At 38.7% G+C, this 23,858-nt stretch overlaps 1 long non-coding RNA gene across 8 annotated transcripts in view; it reads right to left on the bottom strand.

Annotated features, from left to right (window-relative positions):
• The window catches only part of LOC105670434 (uncharacterized), a 139,786-nt gene that overhangs the window by 5,142 nt on the left and 110,786 nt on the right, over positions 1–23,858 (bottom strand). For 6 of the 8 annotated variants that reach the window (XR_010890830.1, XR_010890831.1, XR_010890833.1 and 3 more), the window contains 4 exons: positions 6,158–6,245; positions 5,734–5,821; positions 3,895–4,010; positions 1,756–3,558 (listed from right to left, as the gene is read on the bottom strand). This is a non-coding gene — a long non-coding RNA (uncharacterized lncRNA). Of the gene's footprint in view, positions 1–1,755; positions 3,559–3,894; positions 4,011–4,307; positions 4,520–4,590; positions 4,738–5,733; positions 5,822–6,157; positions 6,246–23,858 lie in introns of those variants that run through there. The other 2 variants (XR_010890836.1, XR_010890837.1) reach the window with 2 other exon arrangements.

Below are 23,858 nucleotides of genomic sequence, written 5' to 3'. Positions count from 1 at the left end.
GCTTGGAAGGTCCTTTTGACTAGGACATAGGGCGCTTTTAACAAGGAAGGGCCCTGGTTGATCCGTCGCAGATACGCCGAAAAAAATAAAATTAAATAAGAGAGAGAGCTATTTAGAAAAGTATGTACATAGGAACTTTATTTATAACTTAGAACAATGTACATTGGAACCAACAAAAAAAAACAAAAATGAAAATACACTTAGTCCAAGAAGGTATCTAATAGCGATTTCGGCTGGTCTGCACCGATTGCACATTTCGGGTGTCGTATGTTCGGCTGGTTGAATAGTGCAGTCCCTCACTGGAGCTGCATATTCTGGGCTCAGTACACCGCACAGGTGCATGTTGGGTGTACACAAAGTGGCTCTCACAAATTTGTTGGAGCCAGTTAGTGTAATCGGTATAAGATTACTCCGACTAAACTGGGGGTGGGGTTTTTTTAACTATAACGCGAAAATCTGGAGGGAGCAGAATGTTAGACGTTATGCGGTTACGTTATGCGTCCGCCTCGGAATAATTTTTAGGCATCGTTATTCTCGCCTCAGTGTGCAGGGCTCGTATTAGCCTCTTTAATTGATGGGCACGGCCTGACCGTCTCGATCGTTCCGTCTACATTTAATTTTTCAAGGAAATAAAAAATCTTCAAACAAAATTAATTTACGATTAGAATGCGAAGAAATAAATAAAATAAATATTATATAATAAATAATAAAATAACAATAAGCTCTAAACATTTTCTAAAACCAAAGATTTAAAAAAATATATGTAATATTCAATTTTTCAAGAAAATAAAAAATCTTTAAATAAAATCTTTAAATAAAATCAATTTACAATTAGAAAAATATATAAAATAAATAAATAATAAATATTAAATATAAAATAAATAATATATAATATAAATATACAGTAATATACTATACTCAAAATTATGGCTTCAGTTTAACGCGCTCTACGCTGTACACAGCGGTTGTCCCGCTGAGACACTCTGTATAACATATAACTTATATAATAATATATAACTAATAACATATAAATAAACTAGTGTTTTTTGGAATTGGAATTGGAATTCTCAATTTAGAATTATTCTGGCAGTGGAGGTGACGCGTTCCAGCGAGTAACAATCGTTTTATTCTTTTTATTTTGCACGCTTTGCCAGAGCGGCGTGAACGGGGCATCTAAGTGAGACAGCCATTTTAATTTTAATATTTTGTCAATTAGTAATTAGTTTTATTAAATAGAAAAATGTTTGTTAATTGTATATTTATGTGTTTACTAATCTTATTTCTTTTGTTTCAGGTCTAGGCAGAGGCATCCGATTGGAAGACTCGATAGGTATTTATTTATTAATAATTTATTTATTATTTACTAAATGTCTCTACACACACATACACACACATGCACGCGCACCTTTCTAATTAAAAGTTTTATAATAGCTAATAGTAGTCTTCCACACCACCTTTGAGCCTCCATTTTTTCGATTTTATCTGATTTATCTAATGTGTTAACAAATATTATATAGTATAGAGCAAACAAAATAAAATAAATAACATAATATAAATAACAATATAAATAACAATATAAATAGGTAACATAATATAAATAATATAAATATAATTTTGAACGTGTTGTGTTTTCCGTTGAAACAGATCAAAAACAGATCGTTGCCAAATTCAAATGCTGATTCAGAAAAAATTTCTCATTGTTATCTGATGTGTGTAAAAAATTTAAAAAATAAATAAATTTTTAATTCATTAAAATTAAAAGATTTAAATTAAAAAACACCAGTTGTGACGTCCGGGATTTATCGTGATTTGCAGTTCGTACGTATAGAAGGCGATGGAGACTTTCTAAGCGACGGAGAAGACCGGAGGTGGTCGCGGTGATTTCGGCGTGGATAATAGGCAGAGAGATAAGGGTCCATCCTTTTGTTCGCGAAACCGAGCGGTAAACCTATTCGCGAAGGCACAAACTGATGGGCGCGGTCTGACCGGTGTGATCTTGATTTACTTGATTTTAATGTGTTAAAAAATATGATAACAAATATAATATAATAACACAGCACCGACAAAAGACGTCGCAGGAAGTTAATGTGCAAAAATTTCTTTTATAAAATAAAATAAATAATAAAATAAATAATATAAATAATAATATAAAGAATATAAATAATATAAATATAAATAGAAATATAAATAAATATAAATAAATATAAATATAATATAAATAGAATATATAGAATATAAAGAATATAAATAACATAAATATAATTTCAAACGTTTTATGTCTGATTAAAACAGATCGTGTGATCAACAGTATTTACAATACAAAATTTTAAATTTATATTGATAAAACTAATAAATATTATTGTAAGATTATGAAATATGTCAATTTATCACGTCCTGGGTTTCGTGTGTTTTTGGAGATATTTCATTATGGAAGTTAGATAAAAGCTGTTATGGAATATTATGCGGGTTTTCGTGCCCTATTATTGACTCGCGGGGCCAAGCGGTAAATCATTTCGCGGATGTCAAGGTCAAGGGCGCGTGAAGGGTCCTTTACGTTAAAAGGACGTGAGTCTTGCAGGGCTTGTTAATAGGTATAGGCCCTGTTAAGACTTGTCGCGGATACGCGGGGTGAAAGAGAAATAAACAAATAGGGTTTTAATTAGAATCAAAACATATGAACTTTATTTAACAAACAAGAATAATGTATATGAATGTTAATCCAAAATAACAAGGGGCGGCAAGTTCTAATTACGAGCCGAAAATTGATTGGCATAAGAATATTCGACGATATACGGGGAAGAGCTTTGATTTCCTCTATATCCATTTCAAGTGTTTGTTCCCGAGTTGACGGACCCCCCGGTTTAGGGTCTCCGGATGAAAACAAGCGTGAATGTGGAAGAGGAGGAGTAGCCCTCCTTTCAAATTCGGTGGTAGGTGACTCAAGTTTCTCTATTTCGATCTCAGGAATTTGGATATATTATTGATATGACTAAAAAATGGATATTTCTTGCTCTATTTGTAGATTCAGACTAAGCATTCGCAATTAAATAAATTAATATTAATGCAAAAAATAGTAACGCAAAAAAATTATTTTAAGCATTCAAAAACAAAACGTGAAAACTTGATATTCTATTTTTATATTGCTTTATCATGCGACACGACAATTCGACATAAAAATCGGAGGTGAGGCAATAATAGTATATAATTACCCATCCCTTGATAATTTCTGAAACTTATCAATATTTGTAAAAAATAATTTTATTAATTGAGAAGTCCAATTCCAAAAAACATTAGTCTATTTATATATTATCATTTTATAAGATAATCGTAAAAATTAGTGCGTGATGAAGCCCAGTATTCACTTCTGGAATTACTGTGTGTAATATGTCAATCTTGAAAGTTAAACTCACATTATTTTTAGATGTGAGTTTAACTCTCACTATCTATCTCACTTATCTTACTGATCACTCTAATAACATTGAAAATAAATTGTACTAATTTATTAATACGAGTAGCAGCGGAAACGCATGTATTATAAAACTATGTTCTGTCGATCTTCTGCAAAATATACAAAAATACATTTAAATTATAGCAGCAATTATTCAAAATAATTAATATTTGAAAAATATAGATAGCGTTAAAAACAAATAATTTGACTTCTAAGCAAGAATCTAATAAAATAATTATAAAAAAATTTAATTACTTGAAATAATAATAAATGTGTTGAAAAAATCTAATAACTATAAATATTAAAAATTGTAAATATTGTATTGAATATTTTACTGAATATTTGAAGTATTTTACGTGCGTTACATTGCATTGATTTTATGAACCACATTTTGCAGATAACAAATATATAATTAATATAATAATATAATTAATATATATAATTACCTGAACATTGCTTCCTTGACGCCTGAAGCTCAGAATTGCGTGTGCATTTTTGTAGCAATCTTTCAATCAAAGCACTTGCACGCATTCGCGAATATAAGAATTGCGAGAGTTGTAATCTGTAAAATACAAAATAAATTCAAATTAGTAGTGTGCTAAAAAGAATTATATATTTTATAAAAAATTTTGTACGTATTATATTTTTTAATTATTTCTCAAGATACTTAATAAAATAATTATATCACTATTTAAATGATCTACTTTTCTAATAAATATTTGAAATCATAAATATTACAAATTTGATTAAAACTTGAGAAAGTCGGAAATATTTTAATTATAAAAAATAACCAATTATTACATTACTAAAATATCAAGTCAGAAATATTTTAATTATAAAGAATAACTAATTATTATACAGGGTGGCCTCAGACGTTCCGGGAAGGTTTTGGGATCTTGTAGAAAATTAATTCTGATCCAAAAATCCATTTTTCCGGATAACGCTGGTTTAGCCAATCTCCAACAATATAAGCACTGTGAACTGGGCATCCATTCAACTGCGGTCAACTGTCATAGCAAAGATTTAATATGGCACATCTTACAATAGACCAAATAAATCGTTATTCAAAAACTGTAAAAATTAGTGTGCATTGATGCGGTCACGTAGAATGTGAGGTCCAATTAAGTATTCATCAATCATACCTGCCAAACATTTATTTAATTGATGCTGAAAAGATATTCGAGGAAGATGAGAATTTATGTGGTACCAGTAGTTGTGGTAATTGAACACTCCCGTTCTAGTAAAGATACTCTCGTCTGTCCACAGAATTTTTGATGAAGTATTTATATCTAAATTCAAATATCATTGACAAAAGATTTTGAACCGGTGTAAAATGATATGTGTACATATCCAATTCCCGAAACGACCTTTTAACTGTGGTTAATACCCAAATTCAGAGAAGCACGATGGGTACTAGTATTTGGGTTTGTCTCAAAATGCCTCACAACTCTTTCTGTTGTTCTAGCGTTGCGAGCAGGGCTCCGCACCACAGACAAGTTGCAAAATGATCCTGTTTCCCGCAAACGCCTGTGCGTTTCAACAAAAACAGAGCGATGTAATTGCCGGCGATCGGAAAAACGGGCAGCATATTCGCGAACTGCCGCTTCCGCGTTTCCATTGCAAAAACCGTAAATGTAACGAATATCCGCGTATTCTTCATTTGAAAAAATTCTAGGCATTTTTAAGCAAATCCAATAAGAACTACTTCTCAAGAGTAAATCATACGGGGTTCTGTGCAATTGCTGCGTAGCTAGACGTTACCCGTACTCTGTGTTGTCTAGGAATGGCTTAGCGCGTGATTTAGCGCGTGAAAGGGAGCGCATCGTACGCGGTACGTCGCGTCGCTTACGTGCGGGAGGAAGCCATCCTCACTTCATCCCCCAGCGCGTAGAATATTCCATCCCTTCCACGTGCTAAGCCATTCCTAGATAACATGAGACAACGTCTAGCTACGCAGCAATTGCACAGAACCCCGTATAATCTACTCTTGAGAAGTAATTCTTATTGGATTTGCTTAAAAATGCCTAGAATTTTTTCAAACGAAGAATACGCGGGTATTCATTACATTTACGATATTTACTGATATTTGTAAAAATGTATCAAATAACCGTGATTTCAGAGATTTTTGGGCGCTAACTTTTTAAGGAAGCATTTTTCGACCCATATTTGTACGAAATTTTTGGTTCAGAATCAAACTTCCTATAAAATCTCAAAACCTCGCCGGAACGTGCGGAGCCACCCTGTATTACTAAAATATCAACTAATAGAAAAATAGAGGTAAATACCTTTAAAATGCTGCGCTAGCGTTTGATGCTCATTCGAAAATCTCCTGAGAGATGTTAATCATATGTAATGAACAAGAGCAAAACTGATCTGTAAAACAAAGTAAATTCAAATTAGTAGTGTGCTAAAAGTAATTATATATTTTATGAAAAATTTAGTACGTATTATATTTTTTAATTATTTCTCAAGATACTTAATAAAATAATTATATCACTATTTAAATGATCTACTTTTCTAATAAATGTTTGAAATCATTATAAATATTACAAATTTGATTAAAACTTGAGAAAATCGAAAATATTTTAATTATAAGGAATAACCAATTATTATATTACTAAATATCAAGTCGGAAATATTTTAATTATAAAAAATAACCAATCATTATATTACTAAAATATCAACTAATAGAAAAGTAGAGGTAAATACCTTTAAAATGCTGCGCTAGCGTTTGATGCTCATTCGAAAATCTCCTGAGAGATGTTAATCATATGTAATGAACAAGAGCAAAACTGATCTGTAAAACAAAGTAAATTCAAATTAGTAGTGTGTTAAAAGTAATTAAATAATATTTTCTTAATTATTATAAAAAATTATCCTCCTCTTCTCAATATGAGAATACTATTCACTCGCAAAAATCCGAATAATTATTATCGCGCGATACATTATACGACACTTTCAACGCGTACTTTGTCATATTTACATATATGATAAAGATATAACATGAATATTATCACAGGAATACGTACTACATTCAGAAGGAAACGACACAAAACGCAATGGAATGTCACCGTGCAAATAATAACAGGGTAATAGAATATACAAGGACAAAGTCGCGCCATGGAATTCCGATTGCTTATAATTATACAATAATACTTGCTTTCTGCAAACATGATTGCTCACGCAGTAAATTTTGAGGAAAAAAATCTTTAATTATAAATTCTATCGATAGTTATTAATCATGATTAATAAAATAAATATCGTGAAATACATAATTGTCACATGCATGTGACAGAACTTCGGTATAAATTTGTGTATCAGTGATTTGTTAAATTACGTATTTCACGATATTTATTTTATCAACATTCATTGCGTGGATCAATGCATGCATTTTTATTCACTTATATTACATGAGATATTAAAACATTCTAAGAACTTTAAAACGTGGAATGTTTAAATTAATTTGTATCTTAGACAACGTTAATAAATTTACAGAGAACAATTTTTAAAATACAATATGAAAAAAATACAATAGTAATTTACTTGTCAAAATTAAACTTTGAAACGCAAGGAATATACCTTGTAATATGGAAAATATTTCATATCATGTTAAAAGTGTTTGCATGTTTTCAAGGCTGACTCGGGGCGTTTGGTCGGATTATTTTTGAGACACGCATCGGCTATAAAATATTGCGTGATAATAATTATTCAGATTTTTGCGAATTTTTAAGTGAAGTAAAGTAAAGTATGTTCGTATGTTGAGAAGATAAGCATTGAGCGCCGATAAAGCAACTTTAAAGTAATTAATTAATTATTAATTTGTTACCTGACTTATTATTTGCAAAATGTAATTGTTAAATTTTTAAAATTTTTGTTTTGTATATTTGCGTCATTAATCACGCAATTTTTAATTGACTAAATTAATTCAGTGTGATTCCGCACAGATTGCCAGAAAGTATTAAGATTTTTTTTCTTGTTTGTAAATCTAAGCGAGATACTATTTTATTATACGATAATCATTATCTCTGAAAAAACAACACGATTGAGATATAAAATATCGTGTGGTTTTATGTTTACAAGTAATTCAGTGAACAACCTCGGCGTGCAAAACTCGACGAAAGCGTAAAACAATTTCGAGACGTTGAGAGACGTAAAATAAGTACTTTAAAATTAATTCCTTTCTCTTAATATATTTTTTATATGAAAGTATCATACGTGACTTATTTAAATTTCTTTTTAGATTTACTAAAATTTACTTTAGATTTATTTACAAACGTTGAACGTTATTGAATCATTCAGTTGCCATTAATCGCGTGAGTCTATCTTTATGAGCGTCTCGATTTTCTTCCCCCTTAGTAACCCTTCTCCTTTACGAGACCATTAAACAAGTGAGATAACTATCGTGAGCGCAATGGCACGCGCGTGACTGTTACCGCGTGCGCCACTTGTTGCACGCGCGCTTAACGCACGCGTCACGCAGGCAGCAGCCGCTGTTCGAGTTTCTCTTTCGATACACGGATCGAGTGCGCTCTTTTTTAATGAAGCAATATATCTATCGAACGACCGGGTGTTCGCGCCGGGGAATTTGCCCCGTTTTTCCTTCAGCCTATTTTATTTATGCTCCTCTGTCCGCCTCTCTCTTGATTTATTCACATCTACTTTCGATGCAAAAATTTCGATTCACATACAAAAAGCTTTGAATGAGAGCGCTTGCTCGCGTAACACTTTACTTTGACTTCCTGCTTCAGTTTACGAAGTACAAATAATTTTCTTCTTCCGTAGAAAATCTTGTGATCTTAATAATTGTTTCGTAACACTTTCAAGACATGGCTGTGAATACGAGTTCGAAATGGAACGAATAGCTGAGGGAAATGTTCAAAATGTAAAAATTCCCTATAAAAAATTTAGTTTTTTAATAATCAATGATAAATGCATATATCTGTATTTGAATGTACTTTACAAGTGCAAATGTCGCGTGACGCGCTTCTTAGAAGCATCGTGTCAGGAAAGCGAGACGTTCCGTATTCTTAAATTAGCTCACATTATACCGGAGTTTAATACCGTTTCACAATCATGTAGCCACCTTGAGATACGTCAAAGAGCCGATGTTATCGCGACACGTTGCGCAATTTCGTCGTGCTCGTCGAATAATATTTTCTGGCCATGTGTGTCCCACCTCGCGCGCGCTCGCTCGCTCGCAGATGCTGCGATCGGCGACTGCAGCCGATACGCTCTGCGTAGCACAACACGCGGCGGCGCAAACGCCACTCGCTCTGCACGCGATTCCATAGCTCCGAGCAGATTTTCTCCTCGGCTTCCTCCTCGTGCGTACAATCGACCCATTCTCGATCGAGTTCGCAACATTATTTGCACAAATTGTCAGGCGGCCCGGTCGCGGACAAAGTAAGCTCGAAACACGGTTGCGCGCGCGCGCGTCGTCCTCGTAGCTGCGGGCTCGTTTTCTCTTTTGGCGGCGTCACCGAAGATGAGAGAAAAAAAAGAAAATAGGGAAGAAAAAAAACCGTTTTTTTTTTCGCCATCGCGCGGCATCAACGTCGCGTCCGGCGACCGCCCCGCGTAATAATACCGATGCGCCCGATAATTGTGATAATCTCATTATCCGGGTGGTGCCGCCTTTATTCTCGCGGCGCAACGATTTATCGCCTTCGCGCGCATCGAACGCCACTCCGCAATTAGGCTAATGTCGTTTACGTGCCCGGACTCGCGCGTGCCGCAAAACCCGTAATACGTTACTCGTAATACGAGAAACATGTAAGAATGGTAAAGTACGTTGCAAAGTGCCGATAATATCGAGTCCCGGGAACGGTACATCGCGCTTCATTGCCGCGCCATGAAAAAGATCGAGAATCGACGATAAGATATAATAATAATAGTGTTAATAGAATAGCTGGAGAACGCGAGTTTCTTTGTCCCTTTTTTTCCTTTCACGTAACAGAGTGCAAAATGTGCTAATTCGCAGAAATACGAGAAGCAAATTGCGGCACAAAAAGGCGGAAATAAATAAATAATAAATTGTTTTTGAAAACATTTTTCAAGGTTTCCCCTAAGAACTCTTTAAGATTTTAAAATAAATTTTTTCAAATAAAAGAAATACTTTCTTTTCTGTTATTTTGTCATAAAATTCTCATAAGTCGTTGCTGCTTACAAAATGAATAAAACCAACTTTTTAAAAATTAATATATTTATTTGTTAATTTATTTATTGAATCTATAAATGCAAAAAGTTTACACATAATACGCGGAATATACAAAGTAGCAGCAATAATCACGAATATACCGTAAAGCCCGTATGTTTTTCCGCGCAAAGCTCTCCTATCTCTCACCTAAACGAGGTGAAAGGCGACAGAAAGTCCTCTCGTAAATCATTCAAATGGAAGATGATAAGAAAATTTGCCATCTTCTCGAAATTTACGTTCGCCGCGTATCACACAGACATGAGCTTTCGAACATTGTTGTAAAAGTCGTAAAATAACCACCGCCGGGAATAAAGCTGTAACTGCAAGGCATTAAGCGACAAGAAACTTACGACGAAACGATATCCGTCGGAAATGCGTGCGTTAAACTTGCACGTTTCACGTTTTATTGTTATTAAATGACGTTTATTGTTATCGAGCCCGTATAATTTTTAAGTGCCGCTCGTAAATTAAGTATTAATAAAATTATCGATGTCTTAATCGACACGTGAGCAGTCCGAAGGACGGTTACAAGAGAGAGAAAGAGAGAGAGAGAGAGGATGCACGGCGGAGATGATCGACGTCGAATTTTTCGTTAAACCGTGAAACGACCGTTTCGTTCCGGCGATTGTCGAGAAAGAGTCGCGGCCGATCGTGCGCGTCGTTTAATTTTTAATTAAACGATCGTCATATCGGACGGATTGCGCGAGCGCTCGGATCGAGAATTGATATCCAAGCCGAGAAGGTCCGCGTTTCCCGTCGCCTGCGGCAGCACGCGAATATATATCCCCGCCGTGTAACGAGTGCCTCTTTCGCCGCGACAGCTGCACGCACACGCACCGCGCCGTGAAAGTGTCGGGCGTTTTTCGCGACACCGCACGAGAGGAGAAATCGGGAATCGGGCGATACATCCGCGCACCGGTGCGTGCACGTGGCTGCTGCTGCTGCTGCTGCTGTTGTCGCTCTTTTCGGGGGTGTGGATGGAATTCATTAACGCGCGTTTAAGGCGCCTGCTGCGACGCGACGCGACGTAACGGACCGTGTCGCGCGTGCTGCTAGCCTCGCACACGGCTGCCGATTGTCCCCGATTGCGTAAGAGCGCAAGAAGAATTGTGCCTCGAAGCATTTTATACGATATTTTAATGACGTGAAACGTAAAAATGGTTAGAATAAAGCTGTGCAATTTATTATTTCCCACGCAGGCATAACAGATTTTTATTATTCTTAATCAATTTTATTATACTCAATAAAATTTTCTTACTCTCAGTAACTGTGCATATATTTCTTTACTCTTACATAAAAATACTTGCGAAAACGCTTGCGATCGATCGCCGTTATTCGTGTCGTATATCAGCATTACCGGGATTGCTTCTGTGAAGCCGAAAAACGGTTGAAATTTTTACGAACCTTTTATGCTTTCGGCTGCAATCTTTGCATGGCCATTTTCTCGATACGTTGTTCAGTTTTATTGCGATAGCGTCCGACTTTTACGTGTCAATTAGTGAGCGTGCTTGCGCATCGTCGCTCCCAATAAATAAGGCGTCGCCCTCGGGCCAACTATTCCGGCTTCGCGGAAATATTTATGCTTCACCGCGGCCGTGCGAATGGCGAATTTTACCGATTCCGCATTCGTGCGTTCCCGAGAGTTCGTTAAAACGGGTCGGTTCGTTAAGCTGCGATAATCGCGCGGCGGCCTTCGTCGATCTTCTTTCCGCACATTGCAGTGAAACTTCAGCTTCGACCGCAGCAGGAAAGAACGTGCGATCTCGTCGTCCGGTTTTGCAAACTCGGTAAACTGCGCGAACTGGGCGCCCCCATAAACGTTTTCTTTATAGCGCACGCTCGCACAACCCGATATACTTTACGCGCAATTAACGGCAATGTCTTTATATCCGGCAGTCAACATTTCCATGATATGTGCACGGTAATCGACAAAGAGGGACTCCCTTGGGCGTTCGACGCTGATGGCACTTTAATATGCGTATAATACGCCATCTTATTTTATATGTTATAATGGTAGCAATGTCATTACCGGGAGTTGCGCGCTGGATTGTGTTCGCTCACTGCTTTACGCGCGACGCGAGGTGCACGTATAATATGAAGTATAGTAATTTTCTGCACTTGCGGATGATTAAAACGTAAGGGGAGAAATTACAAATTTCTCGCCCGACACGCAAAATATCTTTTGAGAGAGTTAATAATGCGTTTTCATTACATTACTTGAACGATAACACGATGATGAGCGTTGAGAAGGGCACGAGAGAAAGAGAGAGAGAGAGAGAGAGAGATAATAAATAATAAAATGTGTAAAAATAAAAGAGAAGCAAATTTTTTAAACAGTTCAATAATCGTGCCCCGTCCGAGTAAAAGAAATCATAATACGTTCCTTTTTTTCATCTTCCCGTACGATCGATCGATCGGCGATCAGCCTTCTCGACACACCGGTTTTGCAAATCGGAGCGCGACTCAGGGTGCAGTTTAAAATCGCGATCCGATTCGGCGTTCGTATTCTCCGAATGCGGAAGCCCCGGAGATGTGGGTCAGTGCTCCGGTAATGGAGAGAATTAAGCTGGTAATCGCAGTTGGAGACCGTTCTCCACCCACGGTGTTGCCACTTGCCGCGGCCATTGCTTATGCTCATGTTGCTACTGGCTGATTTTCACTTTCCGTCGAATTTTCGAAGCCTCCAATTAAGCCCGATCGCTAACGGGGCTGCATCGCGTGCGTCGAAGGCGCAGCAATGGGAGTGTCTTGAGAAAAAAACGCAGCGGGACCGAGCGTACCGCGAATCTCGATCGCCTCTAGCGAGGGCTCGGTAATGTTCGGTTCGTCTTAATGCATCTTATGTGTGCCATCGACAGAACCGATGTTTGCAACGCACAAACCGGCCGATACGCTGTCTCTCAGAATTCTCGCGCGCAATAAATCTACAAACAGCTGCAGAATTAATAGCATCGCAGTGTAGAATAAAAATTTCATTCGGAAATTAATTTTATTATCCAAAAAGATTGATCAAATTTATTTGCTAATTAAAAAAAAAAAAAAAAAAACAATTCAACTTAACATCAGACCATTGTTCTGTTGTATATTTTCACAAACATGGTTCACGATTTTTCACGCCTCGAAATGGAAATACAAGTCGAGAGAGATGCATTTTTAATTAGGGCTAAATAATGGACGGCATGTATATTCAATTACACTGCTGCTCGCAACATTCCGATGCCACGGCGCGAGATTGGCGCGAACGATATTTTAACGCATCATCATACGTTTTCTCAAGTAGCTCATCGGAATGAAGATGCACATTTCGCAGCCCGCGGCTGAGTTTGCATTTAGTCGTCATTCACGATTAACGTACAGCCCCCGACCGCCCGCCTTCCTCACGAAGCCCGCCGGTCCGGCGGGCGTGTTTTACCATCCGTGAGAAGCTGTCCATACCTGTGAAATGCAGGCACGGTCGCGGAAGCTAACCGCCAGCGACAGTGATGGATGAACGGAAGGAGATTTCGTTGAGATTGCGCCGCGTCACATGCGCGCGCGATTTGCGGCGCTCGCCGCATCGCCGACACCGATCGTTTTTTTCGGCGCGGAACTCGCCCGAAAACTGCGGCCCATCAATTTTTTGGTTTCACTCGAAAAGGCGAACATAACGGAGAAACGCCCCTTGATGGCCGATCCGTCTTCGTAATCCGCTTTTTGCGCTAATTCCCGCGGTGTATTATATTAAACGCAGTTTAAAGTAAACCCAACGCACGAAAATCTCCCGACGACGATACATTTTTTTTTTTTTTTTTTTACTCAATATTGGAAGTAATAAATGATATATTGCTAATTGATTACGGAAGCTTTAAAATTAAAATTTTTTACGCATTCCTTGATCAAATTGAAATCATTTTTTCTCGGTGACAATTAAATCGCCACTTTTCACACAAGTGGACATCATTTCATTTAAAATATTGAGAGAAATAATCGACACAAAGATTGATTATGCACTGCTTGTGTATTGAGCAAAAGTCCATTAAAAATATCCACCTCTCTTCCTCTCTTCCGGCTCGTCGAAATAAACGCACGACGTGATAATTAGAAGAGAAGCTGGACGTAGCGATTAATTATCTCATCGTTTCGTCCGGCGGGAGCTTATTACGTCGACGCCGCTTCGCTCGCCGAGAAGGGAAAATATATCGACCGCTCGCAAAAAAATTCAAAACGCGAGATGCGAAGCCCGACAAATTGCGCGAGCGCACGCGCGCTGCGCCTACGTGAAACGCGGTCATTTCATGTCGGCTGCACATCGCGAGAGACACATACGCGGATCTGCGGATAAGTGAGCAGCGGTGATGCAGTGATTGATGTTGCCGCGCATCAACCTTTTCTTCTCACGTCCACCTGTGCGCGGAGCGCTTCTTTTTCCCTTACCCTCGCTCTCGCCCTTCTTCCCGCTCGCGTCGTCTCTCTCTCGCGTGCCGCCACACGCGAGCAAGGAACTTGCTGCCGGGAATGCAACCGACTGCGCGCGGGCAGCTGCTGTTTTGGTAGCGATTCTTACAATGCCACCGCGAGAGAATAACTCAGGGATAATTACCGCCGCACTTCTTTCATCTCGCGTCGCCGTTCGTCCACCGCCCTTTCTTCACTCCGCGTGAAGCGACCGCGCTCGTCTTCGGTCGTCCGGACTTTTATATCGACGACGTGTCTCGCTGGATGCCGCAGAAATGCTCGCGTTTTTGTACTCCGCCGAAAATTATGACGGGGAGTCGCGGCAGGGGCGAAGGACGCTGTCAATCGCTGTTTCCACGAAAGTACAGAAAGCGGCTGAAAGTTCTTGCGGCAATCTCGCCGCGATACTTCGTCGTGGCGCGTCGCAATAAAACACTGTTCAACATAATGCGACGCGATTTAATTTCAATTTTTTTTCCTACGGTCACTCGATCGCTGCCCCGTTCTTCGGCCACGATACTCTCGATCCGTAAATCCGGACTTGGAAAATAATCGTATGCAAATACAAGCATCCTGTTCCGAGTTCGATGAGGCCATAATCTAACGCTTCCTGCCGCATGCTGCTCGGTGTGCCTCCTCGCTTCGAATAATCCGATTTGAATTCCTGAATTAATGTTCCGCAAGCCGTGTAAATGGCGTCGTCCGGTGTCATGGCATACTAATTAATCATTTTCGCGAGACAGTTCTGATACTCTCACAAATGATAAATGTAACGCTTGTGCCAAGTCTTTTTTTTTTTTTTATTAATCACGTCCGATTACGCGATTTCAAATATTGTCCACGAAATGGACGTAGTATAATTGCGCACACCTACGTATACACAAACGCAGAATCGAACGTAATTGAATCGTTCTCGGGACAATCCGAAAACGTTACAAGCAACGGAACATTAAATCAGAAAACCGTTAATTCGAAGCTGGCGCGTTGTTTTGCGGTTGTGTGCAACCTTCTCAACGTCTTCGGTCTTCTTTTCGCTCGCGAAAATTTCCGGCAAGCCCCGATTGCTCGGCCGCTCCGATCATAATTAGCAATTTCAACTCCGTCATGTAATTAGTGCACCACCGTTCGCGGGCTCTATTTATCTCGGCGAAGTAAGGCGAGCCCATCTCCGACACTCACGTCGGTAACGAGCACTTGAAACTGTACCACTTCGAACTTGTTATTATTCCTCGCAGGGATTTTTTAATGTTTTACGTTCGATTTTGGAAAATTCGCCAGCACGCTCATTTGACACATCGTCTTTTGCAAAACAAAAATCAAAGCGTTCTCCAAGAACGTTTTCAAGTGCATTTATTGGATTTCAGCCGACTGTAAAAAGAGATCGAATTAATATTCACCCTTAAAAATTATGCTGCTGCGCGCGCAACGGCATTGTTAAGAATAATGACGACGTCGGACTAATTCGCGCACAATAATTCTCGGAGCTTCGCAAATTAAGTTGCGCAATTTGGCCTGTGCTTTCATCCGAGAGAAAATGAGTCAATCAATTCCATAATATCCTCCGCTGCATCCCCTCTCTCTCTTCTCCCCTTCCCGCTACTTTGGCGCTGGATACATTATCTTCGAAAAATAAAAAAAAAAAAAAAAAAAAACGATGTCCGGCACACGCAGTATAAAGCGCTGTCGATAATCGTAATTTCATGCGAGATGTGTTTATTTTACGTGAGTTGCTTAGCGCAACCGAAGTAAAATTGAATGGACAACTTTGTAACGATAAAATCGATGAAATGTTTTCACGACTTTATAAATATACGATTGTTTTGCGTACTTATTTATTGCGTATACGCGTGCATCGATTACGATCCGCTCAATTATGCTACCGATTCGCATATAGGCGGTCGTAAAACAAAGTCATAACTCGCTTTACGCTTGCGCTAATACGTCTTTGTCACCTTAACATTTTATTAACACGCGGACAACGTTAATTGGCCGATTTTAATGGCTGCATCACAATGACTACTCCGCACACATAGAAAGTACATATTTTTACGAGCGCAATTACGCACGAAGAAGTGTATGAATCGCAATAATAAAAATCAGTCATGCCGTGGCAGGTGCCGCATGACTGGATTCATCATTACGCTATAATTCTTGCGGTCACTTTATGCTTTGTACAAAATACATCTGTATTTCATCTGCCGCGTGGCGCATCTCAAAATATAGTATCACATGTATATGTATCTTATATCCTTTCTATTTTCAAAGCAAAAATAGCAAAGATAACTACATTGTGCATTATTGATACAATCAGAATTATTTTGAGGCTAAAAAAATTACAAGTCTATTTTGAAATTAAAAGAAATATTAAGAAAAAATTTATGGAAAAAGATTCAATTTGAATAATTCATTTCTCACCGAATCTTTCATATTTTTCTCTTATCGACGATTTATACTTAACATTCTGTTTTTTTCTTTTCATTTTTATGATCTATTAAATTTAAAAAACTGCCTTTGTCAAATCTATACTTTGAGAGATCACCAGGTTGCATGTCATATGGCTGGCTGCATCAACTTCTTAAAGATTCAACGTGAAGATTAATAGAGCGTAAAATTTGACCACTACTTTGAATAAGCTGTAAAGTCGCATAGGATGGTCCGACTTAGTTAGAACGAGGCCCGTATGCCACCTGAAGGCAACACGTGTCGCTTCGAAGTCGGCAGATATATCATTCTATTTAGCGGAAGCAATTGCATATTCAACAATACAGTCACAAAAGTAATGACATCATAAATAAAAATAAAGCATATTTTATCATATTGGGAAATAGCAATTGCATATTCAACAATACAGCCACAAAAGTAATGACATCATAAATAAAAATAAAGCATATTTTATCACATCGGGAAACAGCTAAACAATTTACGTTCAACGAAATGTATTAAGCATCAAAAATATATTATCAGATACAATCAGCTGACTATATTATTAAGAAGCTAATCTAAAGAGCGAGATAAACTCCGCATTAAAGTGAAGTTAATTTAAAAATTAATTAAAAGTTTTCAAAGTTTTTTTAAAAATGCCGATTATTTACAATGTATTGTGCAATCGTTTAAGTAAAAATGTTTGCATTATGTAGATGAGAAAAACACCAAGCAAGAAAGCCTTGAAGGACAGGTGCGTCGGGCTTCAATTTTATGCTTAAATTCACCCAAACAAGTCATAAAATGTCGTGCTGCAGAGCGTCGCGCTGACTCGATCCGCGTTGTTCCTTATATCGCCATTTTAGTATCATGTCATGTCGCTGGTCGATAACAAAAAAGGAGCCGCCTCTTAAATTGCATTACGATGAAGCTTGACATTCAACCGTCGCATTCTGCTTCTGCTCCTCGCCTACCTCGTGTGTAATTTTGCGATTTCGCATCGCAGCACTCATGCTGCTTGCCGCAAAAAGCGTGGAAAGTTTGATCCGCCATGAAATATTCATGAGATTTAATTAATTGGCCAATATTTATACCAACTTTGTATATTTTGAACAGAAAAGCAGTTCGAAGGAGATTTATGATAAAGTGTTCGTTAATTTGGTGTGCTTTTTATCGATTCATGATCGAATGATAATAATTATTCAAATTGAATCTATTTTTCAGAACACAACATCATATTATTATTCATTTTAATTGTTGCATAAATTTTTATATTTCTTCCGCGTATAATTTTGTAAGTAAATCTTTCTTAATAATAAATTTTAATTCGAAATCAATGCGTATCAATAACATAGATTATAAACTGTTTATCTATTCAAAGAAGTATGGCACCGGATCAAAGGCTTCAAACTGCTCGCATATGTAGCAAAGCAATCACGAGGCGAGTAGTGCGTCGTATCATTAGCGTCGTATGCGTATTACTGCCACCAAACGCGTTGTATAAAGCCAATGGACCACGCGAAAGTTCCTCTGTAATTGGTCTTGTAATTCAATTCGGCCAACAGGTTTCTCGAAAATTTTCGCCGGTATCGCGCCAGCTGAGAAACCGATCCGATAACGATTTATCGATGAGGTTTCCAAAATTGGCCGTCGCAGTATTTATCGGTTTATCAACCACTTTCAGTAGAAAGTAATTATTGGTGTTATTAAAATATCCGCGAAATCTGCGTGGTCCAATTTCCGGGAAATTATTCTAATTACTTCTTTTCAAAAAGTGTCGTCTAAGCAGTGATTGCTGCATTTGTAGAACAATTTTTGCTACTAAACGCCGATGTTTAATATCGAAGCTCGTAAATTTAATCGATAAACATTGATTAATATATTTTCCGTTATTGGTGAAAAGATCTACTTTCAATAGGCGAGGAAAAGTTTGCGGTTGGCAAATGATAAATAATTAATTTAATCGGATTTTTATTTGTCCTCTGCGGAGCGATCATCGTCGTGTTTTCAACCGACCGGAAACGATCGATAAACGTGAGGTCGCATTCTCATTGCAATGATTTGAGCGTTGCACGTGCTTTACTAGTCAGACGATCATTTATCCGCGCGCGCTTAACGGTACTCGATCCGTATTTCGAATCAATTCTCTTCTTGCGAGCCAGAAAAGTAGGATTCGCGCGGATACTTAACTCTGCTTGCTCTCTTGATTTATCAGTATCGTGACCGATTAATTACGCACGGCGACGGCCGAGATACTCGCGTTTGAAAGAGCCCTGTTTAAAAAGTACTCATGTATCGAATTACTTTCGTATATATATATATATATATATATATACATCCGTGCATTACTCTTCGGCAGGCCGTACATGGCTGTGCAACATTCGCTTAATGCGCCGTGCGGCGAATACATTTATAATGTTTATAAAAGGATTAATCAACTTGCTTCGGGCGTATATCGCGGGCTTTCTTCTATAATAAAAAGAAATACCGATCTCCGGAGAAAGTATGAGATTAATGTCACGCGTATGCTATATATTTGCTTTGAATATCAATACGCGATATTGGGTATTGCTTTTAATTATTAAAATCACAATATTGTTAATCAGAGACGGAATCATTTTTAAAAGCTGTTACGGCGAAACGTATAAAGACACCGCAATATTTATCGGTTTATCGGCCGCTTTTAGTAGAAAATAATTACCGGCGTTATTGAAATATTAAAATCTGCATGCTCGAATCTGCCATAAATTATTCTAATTACTTCTCTTAAAAGATAATTAGCCAAAGTTAAGATATGTTTTTAATGAGCACCTTCCATATCTGGTATCAATGTTACGACGCACGAAATGTACACGCAAAATGCTCTGTTGGGAATCCCGATTAACGATGTACCTCCTGCATGTCCCGTCTGTTCGCGGGCACACGTTCGGTGGCGCGCAAAAACTACCGTTGCGAAGAAAGTGAAGTAAAATAAAGCCGAAGGATGTGGGGGCCCTTGTGTAACTTTTTTGCAGGGGTAGCGAGCCGGCAAATTGCCGGGCAACCGGCCGTGGAAACGGACGAATCGGCTTTCGGCGCGTGCCAAGCTCAGAGCGGCTCCGGCGGTGTTCGGTTGCGCTTTATACGTGTATCGGCGTCGGCGGAGGAATTGAGAGTCGATATCTCTCGCGCCGGCGGTCGATGCAGCCATAGAAGGCGGAAAGTGCAGCGAGGGAGAGAAGGAGAGAAAGTGAGAAAGAGAAGGGTTGACGGAGGAGGAGGAGGAGGAGGAGGAGGAGGAGGAGGAGGGGGGACGGCGGGGGAGAGGCGAGGGATTCTTGTTGATTGAGTTACGGGCAACCTGTGTATATTAATTACACGCTCGAGGCGCATCGCGTCAGGTTGGTAATGATGTCGTCGACACCGGATTAGTTACACGCCCCTTTTATATACCTGACCCATTCATCCGCAGCGGTGTAATCATCGATGCCGGCGTATATATGTGCGGCATATTAGCTCCGGATATTCTATCAAGTCATTCTTGAAAAATGGGCCTTGCAAAATACGGCGATAAGTCGTGTTCATTTTTTTCGTTTCGTGCACGATGAGACGGAAAACTCTCATCCCGCTTGTTTTGTAGTATTAAAAAGAATTTGACAATTGTCCCCGCAAGATTTAAAGGCATATCGAAATCTTATAATCTCGTTTGCTTTAACGTACGAGTGTGACGTGCAAATATATGATATGCTTGACATTTCAATAAACAAGAAGATAAAAGTTTGAACGCTTTGAAGTAATTATTTAAAAAATTGCAGGATACATTTTGCTTGTACGAGTTCGGACACAATCTGTCCGATGTACGCGCGTGTCAATATATGTATACGTGCGCAGTAACTTCTATGTACATTTTATCATCGGCGATAAGTCGCCGGATCGACACTGCTTTCTATCAAGCCTCGTAAATTGGATGATTAATCGAGGGAGGGGAAGGAGGCGAGAGATTCGATCAAGAGAGCCGGGGAGGGAATTTAAACAGCAGTTGCGCGGTTAATGTTCCGAAAGCGCTTCTGCGCGAATAAAGATCGAAGGAATGGTAGACTTCGGGCACCGGATATCGACCGCGAAGAGCGCCAAAGCGAAAAAAATGAAGATAAAGAGAGGGAACGACGAAGTCAAGGCTCTCTCATACCATCCGGCTTTCGACACAAGAGATTTTCGATCCACATGTTTGTTCGCAGATGATGTCTGCATACCGGGTGCGCAGAAAGTCGACTCTAGAAAACAATTTAAGAAAAAGAGAGAGAGAGAAAGCATTCATGAATGCCAAACGGTCATAAATTAAAAATAAGTCGTCAACGCTAAAGAGATATTAATGACACGATATTAATCTTAATACGCACTTCTTTCTTCGTGATTTCCTCCTTTGCTTTATTGTTGAAAGGAATACGTTCAAGATTTCTTCTTAAAGAGATATTTACTAATTACATGCGACAAAATAATATTAATATGAATTGATGACGACATTATTTCGTGATAAGACACAGGCATTAGCTAATTTATATACTCCGAGAGAAATAATTTTCTTATCCTTGATTGTATCATAGATTAGCGTGTGAGCATAACGAGCCTGCAAAACGATGTTTATTTCCGCGAGCTGTAGATACCTAATTGCGGTTGCGTGGTGGAGTCTCGCGCATAAATTGAATGTGATTAGGCGGCTTGATCGGCTATTAAACATTCGCCACGTTTTATAACATTGACTGAACACGTGCGTGCGTGTCCGGTTCCGCTGGTCATGTCACCTCTTTTCTCGCGTCCCTCTTCTTAAAATATTCCTAATTCCGACCTGTCCCTTCCTTTCCATCAGATAACCGACGCCGCTTTCGCTTCTCTCTCTCTCGCTGCTTCGTTTAATTAGCCAATTTACAATCTCGAAAGTCGCACGCCGTTCAGTTCGCGATGATGAGCAGAGATCACGTAGATAGGAGATCTCGTCATCTGCTCAATCTTCAATTACGCAAGGAGTGCGCGTTAACAATGTGTGACGGTCGGTCGACCAGATATTCTTTTCGTTGGAATTAAATCAGCAAATCCTGATACAAAAATAAATTCCTCGCATAAAGTAATTTAGTTTACAAGAAATACTTGATTCGGATTGAAGACTCGAAAGTCTAATTTTTATGAATTATAAAAAGAAGCAGCTTTCTTATCGCGTTTCGATTTTCTCGTCTCGCTTTTACTTATACATACGTAAGTTTATACGCCGTGATGTACGTAGTTGTCGAGCAACGGTTAAAGCAGTTCGACCAGTGTGAGAGAATATATGCGTCGTGTGAAGCTGTGCGCTAATTTGTTAACGCCAAATAATCAGCGTTCTTCTTTACTTCGTATTTTATGGGCAATCAATTCTCTCTCACTCGCGCATGCGATATATAACTATCGTCGCGTCGCTTGTTTCCTGCTCGTTTGCCCGCCGATGAATCGCGATGATGACACTATTTGTCAACTTGTTTTTCGATACCATGCAAATGCGCTACTTGTACGATATCGGCTTGACTTGCACAGACAAGATGCATGTAAATAGCGCCACTCACAGATGTCCCGATGTGAGCGAGAGAGATGAATGGCGATGTAACGGGTGTATCGATGCCGTTTGAAATTTTTATCGCCGAGTCGCCTGAGCAAACTCGAAGCGAAACAGATTGTGCAAATGAATAAAAGACTCGGGATTTTGTGTTAGCGAGAAGCTCGGCAATATCGGCGGCGGCGGAGCCTCCCTTCGTACACCTTCGCTTCACGATACACACCTGTCCCGTCACGAAGCCAATCACGGCGCCCTAACGAACGCGGCCGGAGAAAGCCCTTTTGTGTATCCGCACAGGTCCGTCCTTTCCCAGCCACCGGTCGATCGCCCTTTTTTTTAATTGCACCGCGCCGAACCGCGCCGGTAGATTACGCGCGCATTCGTACAGAATGAAAACTTAAGCGGTCATTGCGCGCCTTCTAATTAGCACGATTGCGCCGTTTATTGCCCCTCGCGGGACGCCGTAATTGATATTTGGCCGAAACGCACGTGGTACTGTGTTGTTACAGTTGCTTCTGTAGAATTGCGGCGCGTGAATCTGCCCGTAATTGCGCGGGTTAATCAATTTCAAACACTCGTTTCAGACACGCTAAATTTAATTTGCAGGAATAAGTAGAAAAAGTGTAAGCGTAAATAACGTTGAAAAAGTTAAATCAGAAAATACAGCGTAACGATTCAAGTATTAGAAATGATCGAGACAAATCGATCCGATCATATTTCTGTATTTTCTTACTATAAGCAATTTTTCAAGTAATGGTTTGTCTGATATTTCTCGGTGCAGAGTAATGGCTCTTCTGCTATAAAATCTGAAAATGGGAACCAGACGATCAATTTTGATCGCGAAATAGCGTTGGGATAGTCAATTTTATGAGCTCATTGTCAGTTATGAACCCTGAAGAGCTTTAAGTGGCTATAAGTCCGCTCGTAATTGAAACGATCATTTTTTGTGCAATATATTGGACCAACCAACTAAGGGCAGTCAATATGCAGTAAGGTTAATAGTATTTTTATCAATTATACGATTTTTATAAATCCGCGCTTACTGATTGTTTCTACAAATGCTTCATAGCTTGATTAATTAGGTCGCAATCATCACTTAACAGAAAATGTTTCATCATCAATTTTTATCATAAATCTCAAATTACATACGCGAGATAAAGTATATTAATTAAAACACCCCAGGTAGAAATCTGTCTCGATTTATCGATATTAAGTACAGAGCCTGGGTAGAAAAATCCGGTTTGAAATGTCCGTCTAGGTCCAAAATACACTCTAGAAATTTATCTTGATTTTATCGAGAGAAAAAATAGTCGGGAAAATCTACATGGGTCCTAGATTGCCACTGATAGATTTTTCTCAAATTAGATATGAAACTATGCGGCCTGGATTAGATAATCTAGTTTTAAATACCCTAATAGGTCTAGAAGATAATCCTGAAATTTATTTAGTTTTCCCCAAGATAAAATTTACATTGTATAATATACAATATACGCATAATTAAATAATTGTGTCAGTTTTCCTGAATTGTCTTCTTAATTAGTGGTCACAATTGTAGTTTTGAGACACTTGAGATAATGAGTGACATCGAAGATACATGGATGTCCTCACGATTGTTGAGGAAACGAAAATATTACGCGGGAAAAAAATTAGAAAAAAGAATGTGTCTAGCAATGAAAACCGATAGTGAGGTTATCAATGATGTGCAAGGCAGTAATATAACCATCGATAATTGTTATCACACTACCAGTAATGACTGTGCATACAAAGAAGCCGAAGCACGTGGAAATTTTGAGTCC

This window comes from Linepithema humile, chromosome 6, assembly GCF_040581485.1.
Source record: "Linepithema humile isolate Giens D197 chromosome 6, Lhum_UNIL_v1.0, whole genome shotgun sequence".
Taxonomy (NCBI): Eukaryota; Metazoa; Arthropoda; class Insecta; order Hymenoptera; family Formicidae; genus Linepithema; species Linepithema humile.
This window is presented reverse-complemented; position numbering and strand designations above follow the sequence as displayed.